The 19,176-nt window shown below is 46.8% G+C and overlaps 1 pseudogene; it reads left to right on the forward strand.

Moving 5' to 3' along the window:
- The first annotated feature begins 2,427 nt into the window (after positions 1-2,427).
- On the forward strand, positions 2,428-18,910 carry LOC112909388 (leukocyte immunoglobulin-like receptor subfamily A member 6; annotated as a pseudogene).
- The last annotated feature ends 266 nt before the right edge of the window (positions 18,911-19,176 follow it).

Below are 19,176 nucleotides of genomic sequence, written 5' to 3' on the forward strand. Positions count from 1 at the left end.
GTGATGGACTACAGGGTTGCATTTTCTCAATAAATGCAGAAGAATGGAGGTGCAGGGATCCCAGGGTGAATTCATATTACCCTGATCTCCACAACCTCTTTATCCACAAACTCTAGCCTCCCAAAGTCATGATTACATAGTGGAGAATCTCATTGGGTTGTCATGTCTGCCTGGATCTTTTTTTTTTTTTATGATAGTCACAGAGAGAGAGAGAGAGAGAGAGAGAGAGGCAGAGACACAGGCAGAGGGAGAAGCAGGCTCCATGCACCGGGAGCCCGACGTGGGATTCGATCCCGGGTCTCCAGGATCGCGCCCTGGGCCAAAGGCAGGCGCCAAACCGCTGCGCCACCCAGGGATCCCTGTCTGCCTGGATCTTGATGGTTCTCGGGGTACAGCTCTTTCAACCTCAACAAGTCAGAGAAGACCCTGAGGTGCAGCCAGGGAATATAAATAAACGTAAGAGAGAGAAGCTAACCATTCATCAAGGTAGGTCCTCATTATGAGTAAGAGAAATTCTGGAAGAAGATCTGGAGCTTACCCTGAGGAAACTGTGTTGAGAAGGTCCAGAGGAGTAAAAGTGGTTCGCATGTAGGAAATGTATGGAGAGAACATTTCTTGCCTGGAGAGGACTTTTGTGCAGTGAAGCTGATAATTTGAATATTGATTATGCCTGACAGGCTCCTGCCTTTAACTCCTATGACATGAGACTGCATTCATGTCCCAGGTGTAGACCCACACCTACACACACCTTCACGGGCTGGCCCACTTTTGCATATATACACATATCCTTTGTTTTTATTAACCACATTCTTGGAAGTATACTTCTATTTTACTTGGAACACAGAATCTGTTTTTGAATAACTAAATGGATAGGATGAAAATAGGGTCTACCTGGAAACAGGTGATGGAATACCATCCCCTAAGCCCTTTCTAAACTCATATTGCTCTTCTCTACTCATCCAAAGGAACCTGTTTTTAAGAGTTTTTTTTAATAAATTAATTTTTATTGGTGTTCAATTTACCAACATACAGAAAAACACCCAGTGCTCATCCCGTCAAGTGTCCCCCTCAGTGCCCGTCACCCATTCCCCCCCACCCTCCGCCCTCCTCCCCTTCCACCACCCCTAGTTCGTTTCCCAGGGTTAGGAGTCTTTATGTTCTGTCTCCCTTCCTGATATTTCCCACACATTTCTTCTCCCTTCCCTTATATTCCCTTTCACTATTATTTATATTCCCCAAATGAATGAGAACATACACTGTTTGTCCTTCTCTGATTGACTTACTGCACTCAGCATAATACCCTCCAGTTCCATGTTTTTAAGAGTTTTTGAGAAATACTTTCAGTTTGAGTGACTCAGGAGTGTTTGAAGTGACAGCCTGGTTGTGAGCTGCTACACAGGCTCTAAGAATTAATTGTTTTTAAACAACTGTAATTCATGACATTAGCCCATTTCTTTGGTATAAACAGTCCTATCATGTCCAACATCAAGTAGTCATGTGAGTGCACCATATGCAGAGGTGGGAGTCACCGTCTTCCACAATTGAGTTGGATCCAGCTGTGGGCACAACTCACTGCTGGCCATGTATGCCTCCTTCTATTCTATTTATTAATTTTTTTCCTTACTTTCCTAAGTAGGCTCCACGCCCAGCATGGAGCCCAACACAGAGCCTAAAATCACAACTATGACATTAAGGCCTTAGCTGAGATCAAGAATCAGATGCTATATGACTGAGCACCCAGGTGCCCCTCCTTCTATTAAAAATATTTATTTTTTTTATTATAAATATTTATTTTGTTTATTTGAGAGATAAAGAGACAGAGTACGGGGAGGGCAGAGGCAGAGGAACCCTCTAGTGCAGAGGCAGAGGAACCCTCATACTCACACATGCACAGACCTTCATGGGAAGATCCAGTGGATGGAAACTTTCCACACACACACACACACACACACACACACACACACACACACACAGGGAGACAAGGCTCTGTTTTGACCTCTCGGCCTGGTCAGTGGGCAGACACATGCCAGTGCCCTCCCAACACATGATGTCAGGGTCTGATGACTTCCAGAGTCACCCAGAGACTTGATGCCCTTCCCGTCTAAGAGGACCTGGCTGCCTGTTCTGGCAACACAGGGGCAGAAGTCAAATTTCACCACTCCAGGCCACACCCCAGGCACTGATGTTCACTCAGCTTTGACCTGTGTTTCTGTTGTGGTTCCTCTCAGTTCCAGAAAATTTCAATTCCCTTTCCAGCATTGGCTTTTGCAAACAATTTCAGAATCAGTATAAATAGTATTTCTCAGCTTTAGGGGCACATGGGGTCATTCAAGAGTGTGCATCACTGGCCCTCCCTCACTGTGGGGTCTGACACTTATACTTCTTGTGTCCTGAACACAATAATCTCAATCAGGTTAGGAAACTAACATGATTGATCCCACTCATGGTCCAGGTCCCAGCCCCCTGCAGAACCACCCTGAGGAGTGGGGTTCAGACAGCACAGTACTACACCAGATCACTCTGCTAAAAGTCTTAGGGCAGTGGATGCTGGAGGAGGATCGACCTGAACATCAGCTTTGTTCCTCAAATCAGAGCACTCACCCACATATGATCTCCTACAATTTGGAGTCAGGACTCCTCTGTAGGATGTTCAGCTCCGCCATAGGAACAAGGGGCACTGATGACCCAGGAAGGACTCACGGGAGTGTTCCCAAGAAGGGTGAGTAAATAACATCAAAGAAAAATAGACAAGTCCACAGAGGCTCTGATAGAAAGCCCACACTGCAAGGCCAGGAGACGGGTTGTTTCCTTCCTTGTTTGCCTGTATTTCTCCTCTGGGCTTATTGCCACGGTGACCTCGACCTGAGCTAAGCAGAGATGACACAGGTCTGTCTGTGCTGACATGAGCTCCACAGAATAGCAAGAACCTGAGTTCCCTTCAGCATCTGGGTCCTGGGAACCTCATCCATTGTGAGGACCCCAGGGATGTGCTGAGACTGAAGAGACCCCTTGGGGGAGGCTCTGGAAAGGAAGGACATGTCCTGGTCTCTGACCTGGACATGACATCTCAGTAGCCTTAGGGTCCATTTGCTGCATTGCCTTGGACACAAAAGCCAGGCTAGTATCCTGGGAACAAGCTGTTCCTCTTCCTTTAGGGCTACTGACATGACAACCCTGTGACAGGCAGCACTGGCCTCCCAGTGGTCATACCCTGTGTGTCTATCAATCCTGTGGGCACTGAGGTCCTTTAATTTGCACAGCCACAGCAACAAAGAAGATGTCAAGACCCCCACCCTCATGGCCTTGCTCTGTCTAGGTGAGATCTGAGGAGAGGAAGGGACACCCTAGTCTGGGAGGGACCAACCCCACAGCGAGGCCCTGGTCTGTCAGATATTGCAGGCTCAGGAGGCTCACAGGGAGGAGGGGTTCTGCTCAAGATTCAGGGCAAACCTCTCACAGGGACTCTCTTCCAGGACTGAGTGTGGGCTCCAGGACCTGAGTATAGACAGGTGATTCTGTCCCCAGGGGTCCCCATCTCACCTCCTCACTGGGATCAGGACCACCCACCAGGCAGGAGGCATGGAGATCAGCAGCTATTTTTTGTCCCATCCATGGTTTCAGGAACTAGACAGGTTACTGGGGTCTTGCTCCCAGGGGACCCACAGATGAGAGGATAGGATGAGGGGACCGTGGGGGTTCACAGGTCAGAGACACAGAGGGTGAGGGACATGAGGCCCAGGAATCAGAATGGGAGAAGGGAAGTTTGGGGAGAATCAGCCCTTGGAATCTGGGCTGGTCTTCTCCCAGGTTTAGCATGAAAGCCCTACCTGCTGACCCAGCAGGGCCCTATTGTGACCTCTGGACAGAACCTGACTCTCCAGTGTCTCTCCGATGTCAGCTATGACAGATTTACTCTGTCCAAGAAGGGGGCACAGAACCTTCTCCAGTGTCATGGCTGACAGCCACAGGCTGGGCTTTCTAGGGCAGATATCCCCCCGGGCCCTGTGACACCCTCCATGGAGGCTAGTACACATGCTATGATGGACACACCTCTCCTCCCAGTGGTCAGCCCTCAGTGAACCTCAGGTCATCCTGGTCACAGGTTAGCGGCCATGGGTGCAGGCAGAACCCCAGATTCTGCACAGGTCCCTGACAGGGGATCCTAGAAGGTGATGGCCAACCAAGACTAGGGAGAGAGACAGGGGATGGGGATGGGAGAGACTCAGAGGACACAGACAGACTCAGGTCAGATCAAGGGCTGTATCACCCCACACCAACCCTTCTTCTTTCTAGGACAGCTCCTCATATACCCTCCCTCTGGGTGCAGCCAGGACCCTCAGTGGCCCCAGGAGAGAATGTGACCCTGCTGTGTCAGTCATGGATTTCTGTGCACACTATCCTTTTGTCCAATGAGGGGGCAGTCGATACCCCCCATCCGTGTCTTACATTAAAGTAATGAGCTGGGCAGTACCAGGCTGAATTCTCCCCGAGTCCTATGACTTCAGCCCAGAGAGGGACCTACAGGTGTTATGGCTCATCCAACACCTCCCCCTACCTCTTGTCACACTCCAGTGACCCCCTGGAGCTCCTAGTCTCAGGTGAGGAGCCCTGACCCTGTCCTGTCTGAGCTCCACCAGCTCAGGTCCCACATCTCAGGAAAGCCTGAGACTGTAAAAAATGTAGTGGCATTGGGGGGCTCCACAGAGAAGGATCCAGCCCAAGAGAGGATGGAAAGAGCCACAGCCTCCACCTGGGGTCCCCCATCCTGCAGTCTCAACAGAGGTAAGGAGTTGAGGCAAGGCTGCTTGAGGGGTGGGTGGGTGAGGACAACCATGAGTAGATAGAGACCTCCCACTCCTCTCCTGCTGCCTCTATATCAGAGCCTAAACTGTGGGTGTAGCCCCATAGGACACTCTCCTAGAGAGAAGCCTCCCCACCTGTGTGCACTGCTCTGCTGCCCCCTGTGCCCCCTGGGGCCCCCATGCTCCTTGGTGCCTACCTGAGCCTGAGGAGGGGCCATGCCTGGCTCACGGGAGTCTCCAGGGTTGCTGTACCCTGAGTCCCTGTGAACTTGGTGTGCACTCTGCATTGTGTGTGGAAGCTTGTCCAGCATCCCTGTGCCTGCTTTTCACACCTTCTAGAGTGACACCTGCACACACATCTGATGACAGATGTAACTCATGTGACAGGGACACCAGATTCAGAAACATTCATCGTCCTCCTGTGTCCATTGGGGTTAGAGTAGATTCACAAAGTCCTTGTGGGAAGAACTTTTGGTCACTACTGAGTCTGAGCACATTTCATAGGAGTATCTTTTATCTGTCTATCTATCTATCTATCTATCTATCTACCTATCTATCATCTATCTATCTATCTTAAACTTTAGTTGGTTAACATACAGATAGTGCTATATTTGCTTCTGGTATAAAATTCAGTGATTCATCACTTCTGTGAACTTCAAAGCCTTTAACTTTATTCATAAAAGTGATGTCAATTCTTAGCCTGTCTGAGAACTGCTTCACCTAATTTAAAACCATATTCAAAAGTGTCTGAATAAGAGTCAGTATGCCTAAGAGAGCTCTCAGCTGGGCATAGTTTATGTGCTGTGAACTCACTACACTCTCCCTTTCAACTGTTTCTCATACGCTACTACATATTATCATAACCATGAACACACATAAATTTCTGTTTATTTCTAAGATGCACACCTATTTTTAACATCAGAGGACACAGGAAAATATCCTCATGCTTCACCTCAGGGAAACAGCTTGATTTACACCCAAAAACTATTTTATTTTTAAGCAAGCTCATCAAAAATCTCCCTTTTTTAAATAAAGATTTTATTTATTTATTCTTGAGAGAGAGACAGAGACACAGACACAGACAGAGGGACAAGCAGACTCCATGCTGGGAGCCTGACATGGGACTCATCCCGGGTGTCCAGTATCACAACCTGGGCTGAAGGCAGCGCAAAACCGCATTTTTTACATCCCCCATGTAAGTGAAACCTTTTATCTATCCATTTCAATCCATTTTCATGTTTCATTAGGTTTTATTAAAAATGTGTTCTTTTCTGGGAAGATGTATGTCTCTTGACAACCATTTTTTTTCTCTTTGATTTATAACCATATGAGGCTCTTCACAAAGACTTCCTATTTCAAACATTTGGATGCAAGGGACGCCTGGGTGGCTCAGTGGTTGAGTATCTGCCTTTGGCCCAGAGTGTGATACTGGAGTCCCAGGATTGAGTCCCACATCGGGCTCCTGCATGTAATATAAAAAATAGTGAAAGGGATTTTAGGGGAAAGAAGAGAAAAAGAGTGGGAAAAATCAGAGATAGTGACAAAACATGAGAGACTCCTAACTCTGGGAAACGAACATGGGGGCACTTGATGTATGAGCACTGGGTGTTAAACTTGATGTTGGCAAATCGAACTCCAATAAAAAAATACAAAAAAAAAAAAAAAAAACCAAAAAAAAAAAAAAAAGAAAAAAAACTGAAACATGTGGATGCTAACCCAACAGCATAATATGCATTGTTCATTCGTATTTTCAGAATTGTAGAAGCTAAAATTACTTAGACTATTTGTATGAATGCTTATAGTTAGGTTTGGTCCATATTTTGTTTTCTCATTTACTTTTTTTGTTTTTGCTATTTTGATTTTTCAATTTATATTTTTTACCTCTTTTTTTGTTTTTGTTTTTTTTAAATTTATTTTTTATTGGTGTTCAATTTGCCAACATATAGAACAACACCCAGTGCTCATCCTGTCAAGTGCCCACCTCAGTGCCCGTCACCCAGTCACCCCCACCCCCCACCCACCTACCCTTCCACCACCCCTAGTTCGTTTCCCAGAGTTAGGAGTCTTTCATGTTCTGTCTCCCTTTCTGATATTTCCCACACGTTTCTTCTCCCTTCCCCCTTTTTTTTTAATTTTTTTTATTTATTTATGATAGTCAAAGAGAGAGAGAGAGGCAGAGACACAGGCAGAGGGAGAAGCAGGCTCCATGCACCGGGAGCCCGATGTGGGATTCGATCCCGGGTCTCCAGGATCGCGCCCTGGGCCAAAGGCAGGCGCCAAACCGCTGTGCCACCCAGGGATCCCCTCCCTACCCCTTTATTCCCTTTCACTATTTTTTATATTCCCCAAATGAATGAGACCATATAATGTTTGTCCTTCTCTGATTGACTTATTTCACTCAGCATAATACCTTCCAGTTCCATCCATGTCGAAGCAAATGGTGGGTATTTGTCGTTTCTAATGGCTGAGGAATATTCCATTGTATACATAGACCACAGCCTCTTTATCCATTCATCTTTAGATGGACACCGAGGTTCCTTCCACAGTTTGGCTATTGTGGACATTGCTGCTATAAACATTGGGGTGCAGGTGTCACTGCATCTGTATCTTTGGGGTAAATCCCAAGCAGTGCAATTGCTGGGTCGAAGGGCAGATATACCTTTAACTCTTTGAGGAACCTCCACATAGATTTCCAGAGTGGCTGCACCAGTTCACATTCCCACCAACAGTGCAAGAGGGTTCCCCTTTCTCCACAGCCTCCCCAACATTTGTTGCTTCCTGTCTTTTTTATTATTTTTTTTATTGGAGTTCGATTTGCCAACATATACTTTAACACCCAGTGCTCATCCTGTTGTTTCCTGTCTTGTTAATTTTCCCCATTCTCACTGGTGTGAGGTGGTATCTCATTGTGGTTTTGACTTGTATTTCCCTGATGGAAAGTGATGCAGAGCATTTTCTCATGTGCGTGTTGGCCATGTCTATGTCTTCCTCTGTGAGATTTTTGTTCATGTCTTTTGCCCATTTCATGATTGGATTGTTTGTTTCTTTGGTGTTGAGTTTAGTAAGTTCTTTATAGATCTTGGAAACTAGCCCATTGTCTGATACGTCATTTGCAAATATCTTCTCCCATTCTGTAGGTTGTCTTTTAGTTTTGTTGACTGTATCCTTTGCTGTGCAAAAGCTTCTTATCTTGATGAAGTCCCAATAGTTCATTTTTGCTTTTGTTTTTTTGCCTTTGTGGATGTATCTTGCAAGAAGTTACTGTGGCCGAGTTCAAAGGGGTGTTGCCTGTGTTCTCCTCTAGGATTTTGATGGAATCTTGTCTCACATTTAGATCTTTCATACATTCTGAGTTTATCTTTGTGTATGGTGAAAGAGAGTGGTCTAGTTTCATTCTTCTGCATGTGGATGTCCAATTTTCCCAACACCATTTATTGAAGAGACTGTCTTTCTTCCAGTGAATAGTCTTTCCTCCTTTATCAAATCTTAGTTGACCATAAAATTGAGGGTCCACTTCTGGATTCTCTATTCTGTTCATTGATCTATGTGTCTGTTTTTGTGCCAGTACCACACTGTCTTGAAGACCACAGCTTTGTAGTACAACCTGAAATCTGGCATTGTGATGCCCCCAGCTATGGTTTTCTTTTTTAAAATTCCTCTGGCTATTCGGGGTCTTTTCTGATTCCACACAAATCTTAAAATAATTTGTTCTAACTCTCTGTAGAAAGTCCATGGTATTTTGATAGGGATTGCATTAAATATGTAAATTGTCCTGGGTAGCATTGACATTTTCACAACATTAATTCTGCCAATCCTTGAGCATGGAATATTTTTCCATCTCTTTGTGTCTTCCTCCATTTCTTTCAGAAGTGTTCTATGGTTTTTAGGGTATAGATCCTTTACCTCTTTGGTTAGGTTTATTCCTAGGTATCTTATGCTTTTGGGTGCAATTGTAAATGGGATTGACTCCTTAATTTCTCTTCGTTCAGTCTCATTGTTAGTGTAGAGAAATGCCACTGACCTCTGGCCATTGATTTTGTATCCTGCCACGCTGACAAATTGCTGTATGAGTTCTAGCAATCTTGGGGTGGAGGCTTTTGGGTTTTCTATGTAGAGTATCATGTCATCTGTGAAGAGGGAGAGTTTGCCAATTTGAATGCCTTTTATTTCTTTTTGTTGTCTGATTGCTGAGGCTAGGACTTCTAGTACTATGTTGAATAGCAGTGGTGAGAGTGGACATCCCTGTCTTGTTCCTGATCTTAGGGGAAAGGCTCCCAGTGCTTCCCCCATTGAAAATTATATTTGCTGTGGGCTTTTCGTAGATGGCTTTTAAGATATTGAGGAATGTTCCCTCTATCCCTACACTCTGAAGAGTTTTGATCAGGAATGGATGCTGTATTTTGTCAAATGCTTTCTCTGCATCTAATGAGAGGATCATATGGTTCTTGGTTTTTCTCTTGCTGATATGATGAATCACATTGATGGTTTTACAAGTGTTGAACCAGCCTTGTGTCTCTGGAATAAATCCTACTTGGTCATGTTGAATAATTTTCTTAATGTCCTGTTGGATCCTATTGGCTAGTATCTTGTTGAGAATTTTTGCATCCATGTTCATCAGGGATATTGGTCTATAATTCTCCTTTTTGGTGGGGTCTTTGTCTGGTTTTGGAATTAAGGTGATGCTGGCCTCATAGAACGAATTTGGAAGTACTCCATCTATTTCTATCTTTCCGAACAGCTTTAGTAGAATAGGTATGGTTTCTTCTTTAAACGTTTGATAGAATTCCCCTGGGAAGCCATCTGGCCCTGGACTTTTGTGTCTTGGGAGGTTTTTGATGACTGCTTCAATTTCCTCCTTGGTTATTGGCCTGTTCAGGTTTTCTATTTCTTCCTGTTCCAGTTTTGGTAGTTTGTGGCTTTCCAGAAATGCATCCATTTCTTCTAGATTGCCTAATTTATTGGCGTAGAGCTGTTCATAATATGTTTTTGAAATCGTTTGTATTTCCTTGGTGTTGGTAGTGATCTTTCTCATTCATGATTTTATTAATTTGAGTCTTCTCTCTCTTCTTTTTAATAAAGCTGGCTAATGGTTTATCTATCTTATTAATTCTTTCAAAGAACCAACTCCTGGTTTTGTTGATCTGTTCCACAGTTCTTCTGGTCTCGATTTCATTGAGTTCTGCTCGAATCTTTATTAACTCTCTTCTTCTGCTGGCTGTAGGATCTATTTGCTGTTTTTTCTCTAGCTCCTTTATGTGTAAGGTTAGCTTTTGTATTTGAGTTCTTTCCGTTTTTTTAATGGATGCTTGTATTGCGATGTATTTCCTCCCCCTCAGGATTGCTTTTGCTGCATCCCAAAGATTTTGAACAGTTGTATCTTCATTCTTATTAATTTCCATGAATCTTTTAAGTTGTTCCTTAATTTCCTGGTTGACCTTTCCATCTTTTAGCAGGATGGTCCTTAACCTCCACGTGTTTGTGGTCCCTCCAAACTTCTTGCTGTGATTAAGTTCTAATTTCAAGGCATTATGGTCTGAGAATACGCAGGGGATGATCCCAATCTTTTGGTACCAGTTCAGACCCAATTTGTGACCCAGTATGTGGTCTACTCTGGAGAAGTTCCATGTGCACTTGAGAAGAATGTGTATTCAGTTGAGTTTGGATGTAAAGTTCTGTAGATATCTGTGAAATCCATCTGGTCCAGTGTATCATTTAAAGCTCTCATTTCTTTGGAGATGTTGTGTTTAGAAAACCTACCGAGTGTAGAAAGCGCTAGATTGAAGTCATCAAGTATAAGTGTATTATTATCTAAATATGTCTTAACTTTGGTTATTGATTGATTGATATATTTGGCAGTTCCCACTTTCGGGGCATATATATTGAGGATTGTTAAGTCCTCTTGTTGGATAGATCTTTTAAGTATGAGATAGTGTCCCTCTTCATCTCTCACTGCAGTCTTCGGGGTAATTTTTAGTTTATCCGATATAAGGATGGCTACCCCTGCTTTCTTTTGAGGATGATTTGAATGGTCAATGGTTCTCCAACCTTTTATTTTCAGGCTGTAGGTGTCCTTCTGTCTAAATGAGTCTCTTGTAGACAGCAAATAGATGGGTCTTGCTTTTTTATTCAGTCTGACACCCTGCGCCTTTGATGGGGTCATTAAGCCCATTCACGTTTGAGTTACTATTGAAAGATATGAGTTTAGTGTCATCATGATATCTATTCAGTCCTTGTTTTTGTGGATTGTTCCACTGGACTTCTTCTTAAAGGGAAATTTTAAGAGTCCCCCTTAAAATTTCTTGCAGTGCTGGTTTGGAGGTCACATATTCTTTCAGTTCCTGCCTGTCTTGGAAGCTCTTTATCTCTCCTTCCATTATGAATGAGAGCCTTGCTGGATAAAGTATTCTTGCTTGCATGTTTTTCTCATTTAGGACCCTGAATATATCCTGCTAGCCCTTTCTGGCCTGCCAGGTCTCTGTGGAGAGGTCTGCTGTTACCCTAATACTCCTCCCCATAAAAGTCAGGGATTTCTTGTCTCTTGCCGCTTTAAGGATCTTCTCTTTATCTTTGGAATTCGCAAGCTTAACTATTAAATGTCGAGGTGTTGAATGGTTTTTATTGATTTTTTGGGGGGGTCTCTCTATTTCCTGGATCTGAATGCCTGTTTCCCTTCCCAGACTAGGAAAGTTTTCAGCTAGGATTTGTTCAAATACATATTCTGGACCTCTGTCCCTTTTGGCGCCCTCGGGAACCCCAATTAAACGTAGGTTTTTCTTCCTCAGGCTGTCACTTATTTCCCTTAATCTATCCTCATGATCCTTTAATTGTTTGTCTCTTTTTTCCTCAGTTTCCCTCTTTGCCATCAACTTGTCTTCTATGTCACTCACTCGTTCTTCCACCTTGTTAACCCTCGTCATTAGGACTTCTAGTTTGGATTACATCTCATTCAATTGATTTTTAGTTTCTGTCTGATTAGATCTAAATTCTGCAGACATGAAGTCTCTTGAGTCCTTTATGCTTTTTTCTAGAGCCATCAGTAGCTTTATAATAGTGCTTCTGAATTGGCTTTCTGACATTGAATTGTAATCCACATTTTGTAACTCTGTGGGAGAGAGGACTGTTTCTGATTCTTTCTTTTGAGGTGAGGTTTTCCTTCTAGTCATTTTGCTCAGTGCAGAGTGGCCAAAAACAAGTTGTATTGGGAAAAGGAGAAAAAGAGAGGAGAGAAAGAAGGAAAGAAAAGGGAAAAAGAAAAAAGGAAGAAAAAAAAGAAAAAGAAAGAAAGAAAAAAAGGGTGGGGGAAGCAAACAGAAATCAAAAAGCAAAAAAAAAAAAAAAAAAAAAAAAAACCACGGGGGAGTATCTTCTGATTCTCTATACTTTAAGTCCCTTGACTTCCCCTGGAACTTGTCCGTCTAGCTGGTCCTCTGGGGGAGGGGCCTGTTGTGCTGATTTTCAGGTGTTAGCACTTAGGGGAGCTGCTCTGCCCCCTGCCTGAGCAGGGCTCAGTGAGTGATCTTTATCCTGTTTATCGGGTGAGGCCACTGTGAGGCTCAGTGGGAGTTGTTTACCCTGTGAGGCCCCAGGAGGAACAGCCACAGTGGCGGCAGCGGCCAGCTCTGGAGCCCTGGAGTTAGCTCCCGCAGGAACTACAGAGCTCTCCGTCTGCAGGGCCTGCAGGCTCTGGGGTGGGGCCGCTGATCTGCTCAGCCCGGGGCAGGAGCGTCCTTGCTGTCCTGGGCCCTCCTGGCCTCTGCCTGTCCCGGGGGGAGGCCGGATCCTGGGCTGTGTCCCTGTGCCCTGTGCTCCCAGGCCTGCACTGTTGGATTCGCGCTCCCGGCCGCCGCAGCCCCCTACTCCCGGAGCCTCTGCCGGAGCCCCTCGGAGCTGCTCCTGGCCGCGCAGCCCCCTTCGCGTGGAGCCGCCGCCTGAGCCCGTCCGAGCTGCTCCCAGGTCCAGCCGTGCGCGTGCTGCAGCCCTTTAGGGAGCTCGGCTGCGGGGTGTGGCGCGCTCTCCCTGGGGCGCAGGTGTCTGATAGTGTCCCAGGGAGCCCGAGGGCATCCCTGCCCTCCTGGGGTCCTGCTCTAACTCCCTGCAAGGCCTTTCCGCCCGGGAAGATTGGTGAAGCTTCTGCTCCTCCGGGACGGGGCTCTCCTGTCCTGGGGACACTCGCCCCAGCCTCAGCCCGGCTCCTTGCGGGGCCCCTCCCCCTTGGATGCCTTTTGTTTCTTTATTTCTTTTTTCCCCCCCGTCTTCCTACCTTGATAGAAGCGTGAACTCTTCTCACTGTAGTATTCCAGCTGTTCTCTCTTTAAATCTCAGGCCGAATTCATAGATTTTCAGGATGATTTGAAGGTTATCTAGGTAATTTGTGGGGACAGGTGACTTGGGGACCCTACTCCTCTGCCATCTTGCCCCTCCTCCTTATGTGTCTGTTTTTGTGCCAGTACCACACTGTCTTGATGATCACAACTTTGTAGTACAACATGAAATCTGGCATTGTGATGCCCCTGGCTCTGGTTTTCTTTTTTAATATTCCCCTGGCTATTCGGGGTCTTTTCTTTCTTTCTTTTTTTTAAACTCCAAACTTTTTTAAAAGAGATTTTATTTATTTATTCATGAGACACACACACACAGAGACAGAGACACAGGCAGAGGGAAAAGCAGGCTCCGTGCAGGGAGCCTGATATGGGACTCGATCCTGGTTTTCCAGGATCAGGCTCTGGGCTGAAGGCAGCGTTAAACCGCTGAGCCACCCGGGCTGCCCCCAAACTTTTATTTCAATACCACATTTACAAATTGTCTTTGATATCATTCATTATTGAAGCAGAAGGAAAACTTGTCCATCTCAGGAGTTCCCCATCAATTGCCTCAATCTTAGAAACAATGTAAGCAGAGCTTAGACGTTATAAAAATGCAAATAATTTCCTGGGCCTTATCCTCTATCCTTAAAGGGTGAAGAATAATGAATATCATCTTTTAATTGACAAGCCGATATAATAATAGTAAATCTAACTAACCCTGGGTCTGTGGTCTTTTGTTCATTCTTTCTTTATTTCTTTTTTTTTTTTTTTTTTGCACCTAAAACAATGCTTAATTTATTTCTTTGTTTTTTTTATTGGAGTTCAATTTGCCAACATATAGCATAACACGCAGTGCTCATCCTGTCAAGTGCCCCCTCAGTGCCCATCACCCAGTCACCCCAACCACCTACCCACCTCCCTTTCCACCACCCCTTGTTCATTTCCCAGAGCTAGGAGTCTCTCATGTTCTGTCACCCTCACTGATATTTCCCACTCATATTATCTCCTTCCATGTTTTCTGATTCCACACAAATCTTAAGATGATTTGTTCCAACTGTCTGAAGAAAGTCCATGATATTTTGATAGGGATTGCATTAAATATGTAAATTGTCCTGGGTAGCATTGACATTTTCACAACATTATTTCTTCCAGTCCATGAGCATGGAATATTTCTCCATCTCTTTGTGTCTTCCTCCATTTCTTTCAGAAGTGTTCTGTAGTTTTTAGGGTATAGATCCTTTACCTCTTTGGTTAGGTTTATTACTAGGTATCTTATGCTTTTGGGTACAATTGTAAATGGGATTGACTCCTTAATTTCTCTTTCTTCAGTCTCATTGTTAGTGTAGAGAAATGCCACTGACCTCTGGCCATTGATTTTGTACCTGCCACATTGCTGAATTGCTGTATGAGATCTAGCAATCTTGGGGTGGAGGCTTTTGGGTTTTCTATGTACAGTACCATGTCATCTGTGAAGAGGGAGAGTTTGGTTTCTTTGCCAATTTGAATGCCTTTTATTTCTTTTTGTTGTCTGATTGCTGAGGCTAGGACTTCTAGTACTATGTTGAATAGCAGTGGTGAGAGTGGACATCCCTGTCGTGTTCCTGATCTTAGGGGAAAGGCTCTCCGTGTTTTTCCATTAAGAATGATATTTTCTGCTCAGCACTGTATTCCAATTTCATGTTCTACTCTTCAGTTGCATCTTCTCATGGACGGAGGGATGAATTTCCTTCTGTTCCATCATGTTTTTATTCTTTACCTCCAGAGTTTGTGACTAATTCATGTTAAGTATTTTATTTTCTTCCATAATTTAACTTCTGTTGTGGCTTCAAACATTTAATTTTCTTCTCCACCTTTTCAGATATTTCACATGCTAATATAAGATGACTTTCCCATATTCCTGCTGTTCCATGCTCTGGGCTATGATTGATGATTCTGCACAGTCTTCCACAGCACTCCTTATCATTTTGTGGTCAGTCTCTGATGTCTATTCCTTTTGAACCCTCACCTCCCACATACCTGGGTTCCAGAGACAGTTGCTCCCAGGGCTGTCTTGAAGCTCAGGATGGGAGAGGTGATGGTCCCAGTTGCAATGTCCCGTGACAACTACTCTCCCAACTTAGCATATGAGCAGGGATGTGTGCTGGCAGGGATGGCCTCCATAGGAGTCCCACACTCACACATGCAGAGACCCCCATGGGAACATCCACTGGATTGAAACTTTCCACATACACACAGAGGGGACAAGGCTCAGTTCTGCCTTCTGGGCTGGGTCAGTGGGCAGAGACATGCCAGTGCCCATACCACACATGATGGTGGGGTCTCACAGCTTCCAGAGTCACCCAGAGTCTGGATGCCCTTCCTGCCCATGAGGACCTGGCCACTTCTCCTGGCCAAGCAGAGCAGAAATCAAATTTGACTATCCCAGGCTTGAACCCAGGCACTGATGTTCACTTAGGTTGGCCTCTGTTTCTGTTGTGGTCCCTCTCAATTCTATAAAGGTTCCTTTCACTTTCCTGCATTGGCTTTTGCCAACAATTTCAGAAATAGTATAAATAGAATTTTTCACCTCTAGGGGCACATGGGGTCTCTCAAGGGGGTGCATCACTGGATCAGACCCAGGGACCTCTCTTGTCCCAACCACAACCCTCTTAATCAGGTCAGGAGACTAACAATGCTTAATTCCACTCATGTTCTACCCCCCCAACTGAGGAGTGGAATACAGAAAGCACACTACAGACCAGGTCACTCTGCTCAAGGTCTCCAGGCAGTGGACACTGGTGTAGTATTTACCTGAGCATCAGCTTTCTTCCCCAAATCAGAGCAGTCACCCACATATTGCCCCCTACAACTTTCAGGCAGAACCCCAGGATAGCAAGGACGGCTTTACCCCAGGAACCTAGGTCACCAATGAGCTGGGAAGGACTCACTGATTCTCAGGAAAGGGGTGTGCACAGCATCAGAAGAAAATAGAGAAGTCCAAGGAGGCTGTGACAGAAAGAAAGCCCATGCTCCTGAGCCAGGAGAGGGGCTGTGTTTCCCTTCCTCTTTGCCTGTATTTATCCTCAAGGCTTATTGCAATGGTGACCTCTATCTGAGGTGAACAGAGATGTCACACATCTATCTGAACTGACATGAGCTCCGCAGCACGGCTGGAACCCACGTCCCCTTCAGCATATCTGGGCCTGGGGATCCTGTCTATGGTGAGGACCCCAGGGTTGTGCTGAGGATGAAGAAGACCCCATAAGGGAGGTTCTGGGTCATGGGACCCATGAGGGGACATGCTGTGGTCTCCTCCTGGACAGGACATCTAAAACTCCTTGGGGACCACCTCCTGCACCAACATGGACACCAGAGCAAGAGCTTTGGGAGAGATTGTTCCCCTTCCTGTTGTCACATCCTGCTGACAGAACAACCACATGAAAGGAGGAACAGCTTCCAAGAGGCCACACCCTGTGAGTAGGCCTGTCCTGTGGGCTTTAAAGTCCTACCATTGGCACAGTTGATCCAGAGACAGGAAACACCATGACTCCACCCTCACAGCCCAGTTCTGTCTAGGTGGGATTTGATGAGAGAAGGGGATGCCCTAGTCTGGGAAGGACCCATCCCACAGCTAGGCCTTGGTCTGTCAGAGATCCCAGGCCCAGGAGGCTCACAGGCAGAAGGGGTTCCACTCGGGATACAGGGTAAACCTAAACCTCTCACAGAGACCTTCTTCCAGGATTGAGTGTGGGCTCCAGGACCTGAGTATAGATAGGTGAGTATGTCCCCATGGTCCCACTCCCACCTCCTTACTGGGGACAGGGACCACCCACCGGCAGGGGCTGAAGATCAGCAGCTCTGGGCTGACAGAGGCGGGGCATCTGGGGGTTTGGGGCTGAGCTGGGGACTGAGGGTGGGGAGGGTCTTGTGACCCAGCCTGTTTCCTTCCAGGGACCCTCCCCAAACCCACCATCTGGACTAAGCCAGGCTCTGTGATCCTCTTGAAGACACCTGCAACCATCTGTTGTAAGGGGAACCTGAAGGCCCAGGAGTGCCGCCTCCATAAAGAGGGACACTCAGGGACCTGGGACAGACAGAAGGCACTGGAGTCCAAGGACAAGGACAAGGACAAGTTCTCCATCACATACATGACAGGTGTATATGCAGGACGGTATCACTGTTACTATGAAAGCACCACTGACTGGTCGGAGCCCAGTGACCCCCTGGAGCTGGTGGTGACAGGTGCGAGCCCACACAGGGCCCAGCCCCAGGCTCTGCCCTCAGGAAGAGGGTCTGGTCCCCGGGTGTCTCCCTCACAGCCCAGTCCTGGGGATCATGTGGAGCAATCTGAATCCCATTTAACACAGCCCTTCCCCCTCATCTAGGATTGCATGGCAAACCCAGCCTCTCATCCCTGCCCAACCCTGTCGTGCCCTCAGGAGGGAACGTGACTCTCCAGTGTGGTTCATGGACAGTATTCCACAGGTTCATCCTGATAAAGGAAGTAGAAGGCCAGCCCTCCTGGACCCTGAACTCCCAGGGAGCCCCCATTGGGGGGTCCAGGCCCTATTACCTGTGGTTCAGGTAGCCCCTAGCCTCACCTGGAAGTTCAGATGCTATGATTATTACAGCCACACACCCCACGTGTGGTCAGTCCCCAGTGGCCCCCTGGAGCTGCTTGTCTCAGGTGAGAAAGTCTGATTTTTTCCCATCCATAGTTTGAAGCAAAAGACAGGTAAAGGGATCTCTGCTCCTAGGGGATCATCAGATGAGAGGATTGGGAGAGGGGACCACCAGGACTCACAGGTCCCCAGGGTCAGAGACAGTGAGAGAGAGTGAGACCTGGGGTCAGGACAGGCAAATGGAAGTTTGGGAAGAATCAGCCCCTACAACCCATGGCTGATCTTCTCCCCAGTGTGTCATGGAAGCCCTCGCTCCTGACCCAGGAGGACCCTTTTGTGACCTCTGGACAGAGATTGACCCTCCAGTATCTTTCTGATGTCCAGTATGACAGATTTGCTTTATCCAAGGAAGGGCACGTGACCTTCTTCAGCATCATGGCCGGCAGCTTCAGGCTGGGCTATCTGGGACAGATGTCCCTCTGGGCCCAGTGAGATCCTTCCATGGGGGCCGGTACACATGCTAAGGTGGACACAACCTCTCCTCCCAGTGATGGGCCCCAATAACCCCTTGGACATCCTAATCACAGGTGAAAGGTCACGGGTGCAGGCAGGACCCCAGACTTTCACAGGGCCCTGACAGGGGAGCCCCAGGTGATGGTGTCAACCAGGGATGTGGGGTCCCCAGGGAAGGAGAGACAGAGAGAGAGAGAGAGAGAGAGAGAGAGAGAGAGACAGGGGATGGGGATGGGAGAGACTCAGAGGACCCAGACAGACTCAGATCAGAACAAGGGCCCTTCCTCTCTCTAGGACAGCTCCCCTACACACCCTCCCTCTGGGTGCAGCCAGGACCTATGGTGGCCCCAGGAGAGAATGTGACCCTTTTGTCACTGAGCTCTGTGGACACTTTCCTACTGTCCAAGGAGGGGGGCAGCTGATCCCCCTCTGCATCTTAGATGAAGTACCGAGCTGGGCTGTATGGCTGAATTCTCCTTGAGTCTTGTGACCTCATCCCATGGGGGGGACCTACAGGTGCTATGGCACCTGGACCTACAGGTGCTATGGCTCACTCAACACCTCCCTGTACCTGTTGTCATAGGCCAGTGTCCCTGTGGAGTTCCTGTCCCTGTCCCTTCCTTGCGCCAACTTTGTCCTCAGGGCCCTGTGCCCACAAGAATGCCAGGCTGGGATGGTAGAGGGATTCTGAGGGAGCTTCACCAGAGGGGTCCACCTCTCATACTGCCCTCCCACCTGTGCCCCTTTCCTTGCCTCCATCACCAGGTTTCTCCAGGTGGAGGAGGAGGAGGGCCTTGGGGACTCCAGGTCACATGAGGAAGAGGAGTGTAAGCAAAGACAGGGTCTAAGGAAGGTCCAGCATCCTCTGGAGACCCCAGCCCTCTATCCACAATGTCCAGCCCAACAGCTGGTGAGTCACAGGGGTATCTGTCCAGGGGCTCTTCTTCAAGTCTCTCA

The sequence above is a fragment of the Vulpes vulpes genome, chromosome 1, assembly GCF_048418805.1.
Source record: "Vulpes vulpes isolate BD-2025 chromosome 1, VulVul3, whole genome shotgun sequence".
Classification (NCBI taxonomy): Eukaryota; Metazoa; Chordata; class Mammalia; order Carnivora; family Canidae; genus Vulpes; species Vulpes vulpes.